The sequence below is a fragment of the Zea mays genome, chromosome 10 (genome assembly GCF_902167145.1).
Source record: "Zea mays cultivar B73 chromosome 10, Zm-B73-REFERENCE-NAM-5.0, whole genome shotgun sequence".
Classification (NCBI taxonomy): Eukaryota; Viridiplantae; Streptophyta; class Magnoliopsida; order Poales; family Poaceae; genus Zea; species Zea mays.
Window position 1 is genome coordinate 126280375 of NC_050105.1, and position 12564 is coordinate 126292938.

General features: G+C 47.2%; 1 long non-coding RNA gene across 1 annotated transcript; it reads left to right on the top strand.

The window, feature by feature from the left end:
• The first annotated feature begins 6804 nt into the window (after window positions 1-6804).
• Window positions 6805-7999, top strand: LOC103641742 (uncharacterized). Its single transcript, XR_002265858.2, has 3 exons — window positions 6805-7147; window positions 7224-7300; window positions 7432-7999. It is a non-coding gene; the product is annotated as an uncharacterized lncRNA (long non-coding RNA).
• Window positions 8000-12564: the final 4565 nt, after the last annotated feature.

Here is a 12564-nt window from a genome sequence, read left to right on the forward strand (position 1 = left end):
TCCACCAAGCATCGGATTCGGTATGTGTGGCTGTGCCTGGTGCTACCGCTTCCATTTATAAGTTTGTTATTGTGACGGTCGAGAACTCAATCACATATTTTCCTTCTATAATTTTCTGTGCTCCATAGAGTTGAGTACATTTGTTACTTTGTATTTCTTAACTATGCGGCACTTATACAAGACCCAGCTTGCCAATTCTCTGTAACTAAAATTTACTCGCATGGTTTAGTACTAGATAATCACATCTTTAAATGTGAAAATGATGGTAGCTACATCCTGACAATTACAGAAAATAGGTTTCATGATCTGAGTACATTTATACAATCCTCCTTTATGAGTACAGAGAATAGGTTTCAATTACAGAGAATATTCCTTTATGATCTAATTCCCATGTTAGGCGGGTTAGTGTGAGGTGCACATGGGTTAGCATGCTTCTAATGGTAAATTTATAAAAAATCATAAGCTATGTATAACTAGACTACCACTAAATTTGTCAGGAATGGTAAGCTGAAAACATTTTTTAGGAGGGACTGGATCACCAGAGTAATTAGACATTAGCACGTTCACAAGACAAATGGAAACATTTCCCCCCTGAAAGTTTCTATCTTCTTTTCATAGGATTAAAATAAACATGATATGGTATATACTATATAGAAGTCAAAATAGAAGGATTATCAGTGAGTATCAAATCCAGAAGGTTACTTTCCACAATACTATTTGTTCTGTAAAGTTTTTTTCTTGCTTCTTTATAGACTTGATTGTTACTTTCCACAATACTATTTGTTCTGCAATATTATGCAACGAGATGTTAACTGCGACTCATGATGTGATCTTGTTCATTTATACTTCTTACTTTGAACTGCAGATATGGAGTTTGGGTTCTCCAGATCCAAACTTCACACTTGATGGGCATCAAAAGGGTGTCAACTGTGTTGACTACTTCACTGGTGGTGATAGGCCCTATTTGATTACTGGTTCTGATGACTCCACCGCAAAGGTACAATTTTGTACTCAGCTGTATGTTTTGAGTGTTTGATTATTCTATCCAGTCCTAAGGTGGTGTGCTTTATGGCAAAATAGGTCTGGGATTACCAGACGAAGAGCTGTGTTCAGACACTTGAAGGGCATACACATAATATTTCTGATGTTTGTTTCCATCCTGAGCTCCCTATAATCATTACTGGATCTGAAGATGGTACAATTCGTATATGGCATTCGACAACTTATAGGTAACATGTTTTTATTTATCTCTATGTTTGCTTGTTTATGTAAGCAGAGGTCTGTTCAATTTTTCTTTACAATTTGGCCATTATCAATTCTCCATCCTGAAACACAGATCTACTGACTTCTTCATAAACCTTGACCCTAAACAACTATCTTGTTTCTCGTACAATTGGGCATAGCTAATTTCAATGTAAAGGCTTATGGGAATGACATTGGTATTTAACTTTCTTATGGTTCAAAGTTAAAACACACAACAACTTATAATTCCATGGTGTGCTAACTTGAATATATGAGCTTATCTGCCATGTCCTTGAATGAAATATGCTTTGTTTTACCTTTTATGATTAATACCTTTTTATTATTTCCTATGATATCATGCAATTTCTCACCAAACCCTATCTGCGCGTTATATTTTTCCTATTTGCATGTGTGTCATGACCTGTCTTACATACACAATTACATTCCGTGTGTACACTGTGTAGTGACACGTAGGGTGTGAAACAAAAGGACAACGATTAGTCTAACTATTTTGCTTATCAAAATCACAAATACTACTACATCCATTCCGAATTATAATACATTTTGCCTTTTCTAGAAACATAGCTTTTACTATGCACTTAGATACACACTATGTCTAGATACACATCTTATAATTTAGAATGAAAGCAGTACTTGTTTTTTTTGAATCAGTTGTTGAGCCTGGCTCTTTTGGTGGGAGGTGCGGTGTGCACTCCCACCACCCAGACCCAAGTTTTGTCCTCGTAGGTTGGTCAAGTTAAATTATTCTTGCCACCCAGACCTCGTAGGTGTGCACTCCCACCACCCAGACCCATGTTTCAGAAATCCTCTCAAAACCAGCCATGGTCGATCAAGTGAAATCATACAATGCTAACCGGAAAATTCTAGCTATGTTTATCTATTAGTTATGCTTTGTATTCATACTGTGATCTTTTAAAATTCAAAAATACTTGATCTGTTCTCTGCATATTGTGATCTTTTAAAATTCAAAAATACCTGACCTGTTCTCTGCATACTGTGTTCTTTTATTTATTTATAATGCTACAGAAATCCTCTCAAAATGATTACAAATTCTTGCCTCCAATGAATACAGTTAAAATACCTTGCATTCTCCTCGTACATATTAGTGTTTTGGACTAATAAAACTCCCTTTACTGCAATCTTTTATCGATCTGCAAATGTAAATTCAGTTCTCATTCCCATATCTGCAAATGTAAATTAAGTTCTCCCTTTACTGTAATTAAGTTATAAAAAAATATAATGACTGTGCATGAGCTATGTTTATCTATTAGTTCATAGTGTGTACCAGTTCATGACCATGCATAACCATGACCAGCCATGATCGAACCTTCCTGTTCATACAAATACCTCACCGCCACCCCCATGTGAGCGATCCGGGACACCACAGAGACGCCTCGTCGGGAAAGCGGTACGGTGAGGCAGAGCAACGCCGGTGGTCGTGGAAGGATGGAGCAACAGCCCCACGAGTTTTGTTCTAATGTAATTTATTGCAACCTAAATTTAAATTATGTGAATCCTTGAATTTGGAGACTACCGCTGCAAGCTGATCCATTTTAGCTGAGAACTCATTACTCCTAAATGTCATAGAACAAATTTGGAGACTGTCGCGGCAATGGACGACTCCACATGCGAAGTGTGTCGGTGCCTTCCTGGCTAGGTTTCGCTTCCATATGATGTGTTGTTGGTTTCAGGATCAATTTGTTTTTTTGCTTACGATGGTGCACTGTGGTCTGCAGAGAAGAAGTGCCACAACTCGGAGCTATGACACGCGTGCGCCGACCCGCTTGTCTCTTGTCTGCCTTCCCATCGTCGGCACGTGCGTCGTCGTGTACTTCCCGTAGGGCTACAGCGAGCAGGTGAGTCAAACTCCTTACATTATGTTGTTTCATAGTTTTTTATTTATGTACAAAAATGCATTTAAATTATCTAATGACACATGTGTGTGTGTGGAGGGGCATAAATAAGTTCGGCCTTTGAGATATTGTTTCTATTTAACCCAATCAGTATGCAGATACAACAGAAATTTATCGCCATGTTTTTCCTTGAGAATTCATGTTATAGATTTTGTAAATAATATGCTTGCATATTTATGCTATTTATTTTCTTCTTTAGACCTTGTGTTGTGTTTTTCATGTTTATCTTACACCTATTTCTACTAAACCGTGACGTCATTTATGCTACTACTATTGATATGATAAGCAAGGGAAAATCGATGCCAAGATGATGGATATCAGGTTGCTGAATTGATAACTGATTTCTTGGTAATATAGCATTCTTTGCCAATTGTTTTTTTATTCAACCTCTTCCAAAGGTTTGCAAAAAGTTTGACTCCACTGATGCACAAAACTCTTAGCACTAACCAGATCCAAATACACACAATTAAATTATCAAGACTTCTACACCATGATCTTGGAGAAAGGTAAACATATCTTATGTGCAACATCTATCAAGTAATCTTTTGATCATTTTCTTTCTCTTATGGACAGAATCATAGCTCTTTTACCATTTTATAAAGATTAACACAAATCCATCCATCCCCAAAATTATTTGCATGTTCAAACTTTACATTTGATTATAACTTTCCATGATTTTTCATTGACTAAATGATAAATAACAGGTTTACAAATTAAATAGGTGTATCATGCTGGTTAAATATTAAACGGGATGAAGATTTACAGTTATAACATGGCTATGTTCTTAGATTAGCTAACTGCTATCAATGCAATTGCGAAGCTAATTATTTTTTGAGATTGCTTGTCAACTACATATAGTTAAGATCCTTAGTGGTCACAAAGTGGTGTTGTTATGTGATCCCTTGCCAAAGGAACATTCTCTCATATTGGTTAGAGTGTGCGCGCTTTTCCCTCACAGGCCTACCAATTTTTCTCAGCTTTTGTATTAAGGTCACCCATAGATTTGATGTCTACTCTGGCTTCCTATTGATGAGATAAATCAACAATATATATTTTGTTTTTGCTTATAACATATCGATGGTTGCAGCTACTTACACTGACTTATATATGTCCAATTGTTATAGATAAAGTAGTTATCTTGCCTACTTCATTTATTGTTAGGCGTGTTTAGATAGGGGAAACACAATAAAGTGGACATAAAATAATTGCATTGGATTTGCTGATGTACCTCTATTTTATTGGACTTTATGATGGCTATTCACTCATATTTGGGATCAGAGTGTACCAATTAGACTTAGTTCACGATGATCTGTTTGCATGTGCTATACATAACAGACCTATAGTGCGCAATGAACAATCATCAATTTCAATGACCCTCGGCCTCGCTGCTGCTACTGCTTAGATGTTTTCAGAACTGAATATTAAACAACTATATTCCATACATGAAGATATGCGATTATGGTATTTAATTATGTGGGTTAGTGCTTAATGTCTCAGATTTTTTTTCTGACTTCTTCACTCTTCATATTGTGTTGTTAAACTGATACATGTGGATTCAAACTGATCATTGTACCAGATTCCTAATTGAAAAGTTTAATTGTGTTTTCTTGACAGATAATTTGGTGGAGGACCTATCACGCGATTTTGAATACGAAACTCATCCACTATATTTGTTGTACCGAAATGCTGCCCAAGAAGTAAATGGTATTTGGTTTGATAACCAACATTACTGTGAAGCTGTCACAAGCCTTTTTGGAAGGTAAAGCTTATCCCTTGCTTGTTCTACTTCCACATATGCTGGTGGGTATGGAGTTGTTATGTGTAATTCAACTACAATGTATATATACAGGTGTAGGATGTAACTTGGTATGTGGGTATTTTGTAACTTCATAACTGAAAATTCATGACTACCGATTTTATAGTTTCATTTACTATACACTCTTGTTACTAAAAAGCACAATTGAGAATCCATCCAGATTGAGATTAAGTCGCTTGGTAATATGTTATAATCAGTGTGCAGTGTTCTTTATAGATTGAATTTTCAATTGTTGATAGAAATAGAAATAATATGTTATATTTAGTGTGCAGTGTTCTTTCTAGATTGAATTTTGAATTGTTGACATAGAAATAAAACACCAAAATATAAGCTTTATTCAGTTTTAGTTACAAAAGACTCTGAAAGGCTTCTTAGTATTTTTGGTTACAATGGAAAGATTTATTACTGTAGTCTAGCATAAGAGTGGTGCAATTTCATGTGTTTATTTACCTTTTAATGTTTTGGTGAATGTTCTTCTATTAGAAAGTTGCAGCAACCTCTGGTGACATGAGAAAAACTCTAGGCGATTGCAGGTACGACACTTGTTTTTGGTGAAATAATCATTTTCTCTGTTCTTAGCCTCCACTGTTAGAGCTGATAGGTGTATCAAACAACTAGAACTGAAGGAGCTGTGAACCATTTTGATATGCATGCAAACCAAGGTTATTAAAACGATAAAATTTGTGACCACAACTAGAACTGAAGGAACTGTGAACCATTTTCGTTGTCTTACACATATTTTTTTTTTAAAGTTGAGTGTAGACGTTGTGCAAGTGTGCACATTATCTACTTAAAGGCTTTTCTGGTTGAGTTAACTTGAATGTGCTCATTCAGTGAGGAAAGAATGTTCAAATATTTGGTTTGTTGAAAGCATATGTGCTGTAAATCAAAATAATATAGTAGCAACCTCAACATTTCTAGCTGTTGTGACCACATGAAAAAACCTATGATGATGACCTTGCAAGCTTGTTAATTTATTCTTGCTGGTTTTATTATCCATGAGACTTTTGGGTCATACTCACAATCTGACAAGTATTTTATTTGTCATCTTTACTACTCTATAAGGAGGTAGGGAGGGCGTCCACACCCTCACCACGGCCTCGCCCGGACGTCGCGCAAGCCCCGCTGCCCGCCTGCCCCCGGAAATTTCACCCGCACCGTGCCCCCGACCGCCTCCCCATCGTGACAGCCGCCTCGACGTCCTCACCACGGCTCACAATGCCCCCGTCGATCTATCGTCTGTGTCCCCCTTCCTCCCTGGGTCTCCCTCTCATCCTCTATCGCGGTCTGCTCCTCGGCAAGATCCACGGCCGGGTCTCCTCCTCGGCGAGATCCACGGCCGGGCAAGCCCATCCTGCCCACGCTGCTCTCCATGGAATAGCGGTCCCAGCAGATCTCCTCTCCCCCGCGGTCCACTCCCCCAACGAGCTGCTCTCCATGGAACACCGGGGTCGCGGTCTCCTACTCGGCGAGATCCATGGCTGGCGTCCTCTGCTGCTGAGCCCACCTCCCGCCTCTCTGATCGAGGTACGCTACCTACGCCTGATATTGTTTGTGGGTTGAAAATTCAGCGATTATTAGGCTCTACTCGATTCGGTGCTTCGTTGTGTCCATGGGGGGTTTTCAGCTGGGCCTCTGGAGCTTTTGTGCAGTGAGGAGGTCAGCGCTGGGACTCAGATTCATGGTGCTCCTAATGCACGGAAGCAAAGTCTCCAGGCTGCAAAGTCTGCGAACTCAGGCCATGGGGGAAAAATCATACAAAATCCTCATAGCCACAGAACATCACTAAATGGAGATGAGATGTCATGTAAGTAGAAATGGTGCAGGATAGCAGCCTGTTAGCGTTCATTTTGTTCAATGGAGAGCCTTCTCACGCCCAAACCTAGGGAACTTCTCTCGATGTTTCAACATGTATACGTTGTGAATTCATGGTGTGATACATTAGGTACATAAGTTTTCATTGACCTTCTGTTGTGTTTTGTTTACTGCTTGTTTCAATCAGACTTGATTTTTCTATCTGAAACAAGAATTCTGGACAAGAAAACGTTCTTTAAGTCTGTTATTTGGTATTTACAGGTATAGGTACAATATTTCTGACATGTCTTGACCTTCTGACAGGTATTTAAGAGTGGCCCTCTCTTCATATCATCGAAAGGTAAAACTATTAGTGGCACACATTGTTTTTTCCTTTGTTTCCAGACTGTAACAGTGTTACAACTACAATATTGTAGGAATTGGATGGAAATAATGGAAAAAACGTTGGTTCATCCTCACACGAACGCCACTGGTTTTCTTCAAGAGTGATCCTGTTAGTATCCTTGTTCTTTATTCACAATAACTACGCTCATTGTCAAATTTTCCCTTTATTATAGTTTATGTGTTATGCCAGTAGCACTCAGTTTTGTTACCTTTATGAGTGACAATTCTTGTCATTTTTAGAGTACATTACCACAGAGAAGTGGTGAAGTGAACCTTACATTGGGGGGATTGACCTTAAATTACCACAGAGAAGTGGTGAAGTGAACCTTACATTCTGGGAGGTATGTATCTATTTAACAAATATTCTTTTGAATCTTGATTGGTCATGCTTAATGTACTAAAGTTGTTTGTCGTTTGTGTATACCTCTCTCTCTAGACAGATAAATTACTGTTTGTTATCTTTTGTTGTATTTGGCACTCATTTGCAGTGTAGTGGTCAGGGAAGACAAAAGACTGCTGACCGTCCTTTTTCCAGATGGCCGTGATGGTCGCACCTTTACCTTGAAGGTACACATGAGAATGTATGGTGAGAAGACTTAAGTCATGAGATGCCCAAGAGAAAGAGGATTAGATCCAACTAGCCATTGCAATGTATTTTTGGAATATGGCTTCATTTTATTTTGGAGGATTGATCAAATACTTATTTTGACCTGTAATGATACTGTTATGCCATCTAGAAAAACAAAATGTAACGGCCCAAATTTTGCATATCATAATGATGTTTGTCGTTCTATATCTTACGTTTTATACTAATTTTTAACTCTCGTGGCAACGCACGGGCACCTACCTAGTATATTAATTATTATTATATGATTTTCTAAAATCTAAAATGAATTTTAATTTAGGATTGAGGGAGCGTTTTCTCTTTCGCTCTTACTCTTTTACTTATTTTTACCTTATTTAGACTCTGTTGTTTCATTTAGCCTAGGAACTAAAGTTTAGTTAGAAAACTAAAATTTAGCCTTTATCTGTTGGGGACCATAATTAGGGGTACCCTCAAGACTCCTAATTCTCAGCTGGTAACCCCTATCAGCACAAAGCTGCAAAGGCCTGATGGGTGCGATTAAGTCAGGGATCGGTCCATTCGAGGGACTCGATCACGTCTCGCCCGAGCCCAGCCTCGGGCAAGGGCATCTGACCCCGCAGGATCTTCGTCTCGCCCGAGGCCCCCCTCCAGCGACGAACATACTTCCGGCTCGCCCGAGGTCCTGTCTTCGCCAAGAAGCAACCCTGACCAAATCGCCGCGCCGTCCGACCAAATCGCAGGAGCATTTAATGCAAAGGTGGCCTGACACCTTTATCCTGACGCGCGCCCTTCAGTTGACAGAGCCGAAGTGACCGCAGTCACTTCGCCGCTCCACTGACCGGCCTGACAGAAGGACAGCGCCGCCTGCGCCGCTCTGACTGCTGTGCCACTCGACAGAGCGAGGCTGACAGGCAGCCAGGCCCGGCCTCAGGCACCATAGGAAACTCCGCTTCGCCCGACCCAGGGCTCGGACTCGGGCTAAGCCCCGGAAGACGGCGAACTCCGCTCCGCCCGACCCAGGGCTCGGACTTGGGCTCAGCCCCGGAAGACGACGAACTCCGCTCCGCCCGACCCAGGGCTCGGACTCGGGCTCAGCCCTGGAAGACGGCGAACTCCGCTTCGCCCGACCCCAGGGCTCGGACTCAGCCCTGGCCTCAGCCGACGGTCTCCGCCTCGCCCGACCCAGGGGCTCGGACTCGACCTCGACCTCGGAGGAGCCTCCACATCGCCCAACCTAGGGCGCGGACCGACCACGTCAACAGGAGGCGCCATCATTACCCTACCCCAAGCTGACTGAGGCTACGGGGAACAAGACCGGCGTTCCATCTGGCTCGCTCCGCCAGATAAGCAATGATGGCGCCCCGCACGCTCTATGACGATGGCGGCTCTCAGCCCCCTTACGGAAGCAAGAGGACGTCAGCAAGGACTCGACAGCCCCGACAGTTGTCCTTCCGCCAGGCTTCAGCGCTCCTCCGACGGCCACGACACCACACAAACTGGGTGCCAAAACCTCTCCGGCTGCCACGATGGCATGTACTTAGGGCGCTAGCTCTCCTCCGCTAGACACGTTAGCACTCTGCTACACCCCCATTGTACACCTGGATCCTCTCCTTACGCCTATAAAAGGAAGGACCAGGGCCCCCTTACAGAGGGTGGGCCGCGCGGGGACGAGGACGGGACAGGCGCTCGCGTGAGGCCGCTCGCTCCCTCTCCCGCGTGGACGCTTGTAACCCCCTACTGCAAGCGCACCCGACCTGGGCGCGGGACGAACACGAAGGCCGCAGGATTTCCACCTCTCTCACGCCCGTCTCCGGCCGCCTTTTTCCCCCCCTTCGCGCTCGGCCTCGCACCGACCCATCTGGGCTAGGGCACGCGGCGACATTTCACTCGTCGGCCCAGGGACCCCCCGGTCTCGAAACGCCGACAGTTGGCGCGCCAGGTAGGGGCCTGCTGCGTGTTGACGAACAACTTCCCGTCAAGCTCCAGATGGGCAGTCTCTAGCAACCTCTCCAGCCCGGGACGGTGCTCCGTTTCGGGAGTCTTGAGTTCATGTCCCTCGACGGCAGTTACGACATGATACTCCATCCGCCGTGCGACAGCGACAATGGCGGCCGACAGCCCGCCTGCCGGCGGCGGAATCGACGACGTCTTCCCCACGTGGTGGAAGAACAACATTCGAGCTCACCCCGTCCTCTCCCCCGCCGACGGAGGAGGAGGCGGGGCAACCAAGGCCAAGCAGGAGGCAGCGCCTCGTCGGCTGTCGAGCGAGTCAACGGCATCGGCGCCCCAATGGGGGGGCGCGTCGGGCATCGACCTCGCGTTTGAGACGAAGACGAGCGTCGTCTCCCCGCAACACGCCAATTCTGAGCAAACGGACGACGCCAGCACGCTCGCGAAAGGCTTGCTGGGCGTCACCCTCGTACCTGAGACGACGGTGCAGTCAGTCCCTGATGTGACTTCATCACCGCCCATCGACCAAGAGGTACCGATCGATTCCCATCTCACGCCCCTTGAATTCAGCCTCGACCCGCCAAGCGGCTTCGCTTTGGCGGACGCTCTCGTAGAGGCGAGTCCAAACCCTCTGGGGTATCGTATGCGGTCACCCTGGCACCGGCTGACGGACGTCTCGACCTACGGGCCCTCGAGGTCCGAGGAAGATGACGAGCCTGACTTCTGTTGGGATTTCTCTGGACTTGGTAACCCCAGTGCCATGCGGGACTTCATGACCGCATGCGACAACTGCCTTTCCGACTGTTCCGACGGTAGCCGCAGCCTCGGCGACGAGGACTGCGGCCCAAGTCGGGAATGTTTCCACGTCGATCTAGGGGGTCCCTCCGAAGGCAACCATCTTGGTATGCCGGAGAATGGTGATCTCCCTAGGCCTGTGCCTCGCGTTGACATCCTACGGGAGCTAGCAGTGGTCCCTGTTCAGGCGGGGGGTCATGACCCACAGCTTGAGCAAATCCGCGGGGTGCAGGCCAGGCTCGACGAGGGAGCAGGAGCACTTGAGCCGATCCGCCGGGACGTCGGGCAGGAATGGGCGGGCCAGCCTCCGGCCGGAGAAATGCGTCATCTACCCTAGGGTATCCAGCACCGCATCGCCGATGATGTCAGGGTAAGGCCGCCACCCGCTTCCAGTGGGGTCGGCCAGAACCTGGCTGCAGCGGCAATGCTTCTCCGCGCGATGCCGGAGCCATCAACCACCGAGGGGCGGTGAATCCAGGGAGAGCTCAAGAATCTCCTGGAGGGCGCCGCGGTCCGACGGGCCGAAAGCTCCGCCTCCCGAAGGCAGGGGTACCCCTCGGAACATCGCGCCGCGACTTCCCGATTCATGCGGGAAGCCCCAGTCCACACCGGGCGCACGCGCAACACAGCGCCTGCGGCCCTGGGTCGCCTCGGCAACGAGCACCATCACCGCGACCGTCGGGCCCACCTCGACGAGAGGGTGCGCCGAGGCTACCACCCCAGGCGTGGGGGACGCTACGACAGCCGGGAGGATCGGAGTCCCTCGCCCGAACCACCCGGTCCGCAGGCTTTCAGCCGCGCCATACGATGGGCGCCGTTCCCGACCCGGTTCCGACCCCCGACTACTATCACAAAGTACTCGGGGGAGACGAGACCGGAACTGTGGCTCGCGGACTACCGGCTGGCCTGCTAACTGGGTGGAACGGACGATGACAACCTCATCATCCGCAACCTCCCCCTGTTCCTCTCCGACACCGCTCGCGCCTGGTTGGAGCACCTTCCTCCGGGGCAGATCTCCAACTGGGACGACCTGGTCCAAGCCTTCGCCGGCAATTTCCAGGGCACGTACGTACGCGCTGGAAACTCCTGGGACCTCCGAAGCTGCCGGCAGCAGCCGGGAGAGTCTCTCCGGGACTACATCCGGCGATTCTCGAAGCAGCGCACCGAGCTGCCCAACATCACCGATTCGGATGTCATCGGAGCGTTCCTCGCCGGCACCACCTGCCGCGACCTGGTGAGCAAGCTGGGTCGCAAGACTCCCACCAGGGCGAGCGAGCTGATGGACATCGCCACCAAGTTCGCCTCTAGCCAGGAGGCGGTTGAGGCTATCTTCCGGAAGGACAAGCAGCCCCAGGGCCGCCCACCGGAAGATGCCCCCGAGGCGTCAACTCAGCGCGGCGCCAAGAAGAAGGGCAAGAAGAAGTCGCAAGCGAAACGCGACGCCGCCGACGCGGACTTTGTCACCGCCACTGAGTACAAGAACCCTCGGAAACCCCCCGGAGGTGCCAACCTCTTCGACAAGATGCTCAAGGAGCCGTGCCCCTATCATCAGGGGCCCGTCAAGCACACCCTTGAAGAGTGCGCCATGCTTCGGCGCCACTTCCACAGGGCCGGGTCACCCGCGGAGGGTGGCAGGGCTCGCGACGACGACAAGAAGGAAGATCACCAGGCAGGAGAGTTCCTCGAGGTCCGCGACTGCTTCATGATCTACGGTGGGCAAGCGGTGAACACCTCGGCTCGGCACCGCAAGCAAGAGCGTCGGGAGGTCTGTTCGGTGAAGGTGGCGGCGCCAGTCTACCTTGACTGGTCCGACAAGCCCATCACCTTCGACCAAGCCGACCACCCCGACCACGTGCCGAGCCTAGGGAAATACCCGCTCGTCGTCGACCCCGTCATCGGCGGCGTCAGGCTCACCAAGGTCCTCATGGACGGAGGCACCAGCCTCAACATCATCTACGCCGAGACCCTCGGGCTCCTGCGTGTAGATCTGTCCTCGGTCCGGGCAGGCGCTGCGCCTTTCCACGGGATCATTCCCGGGAAGC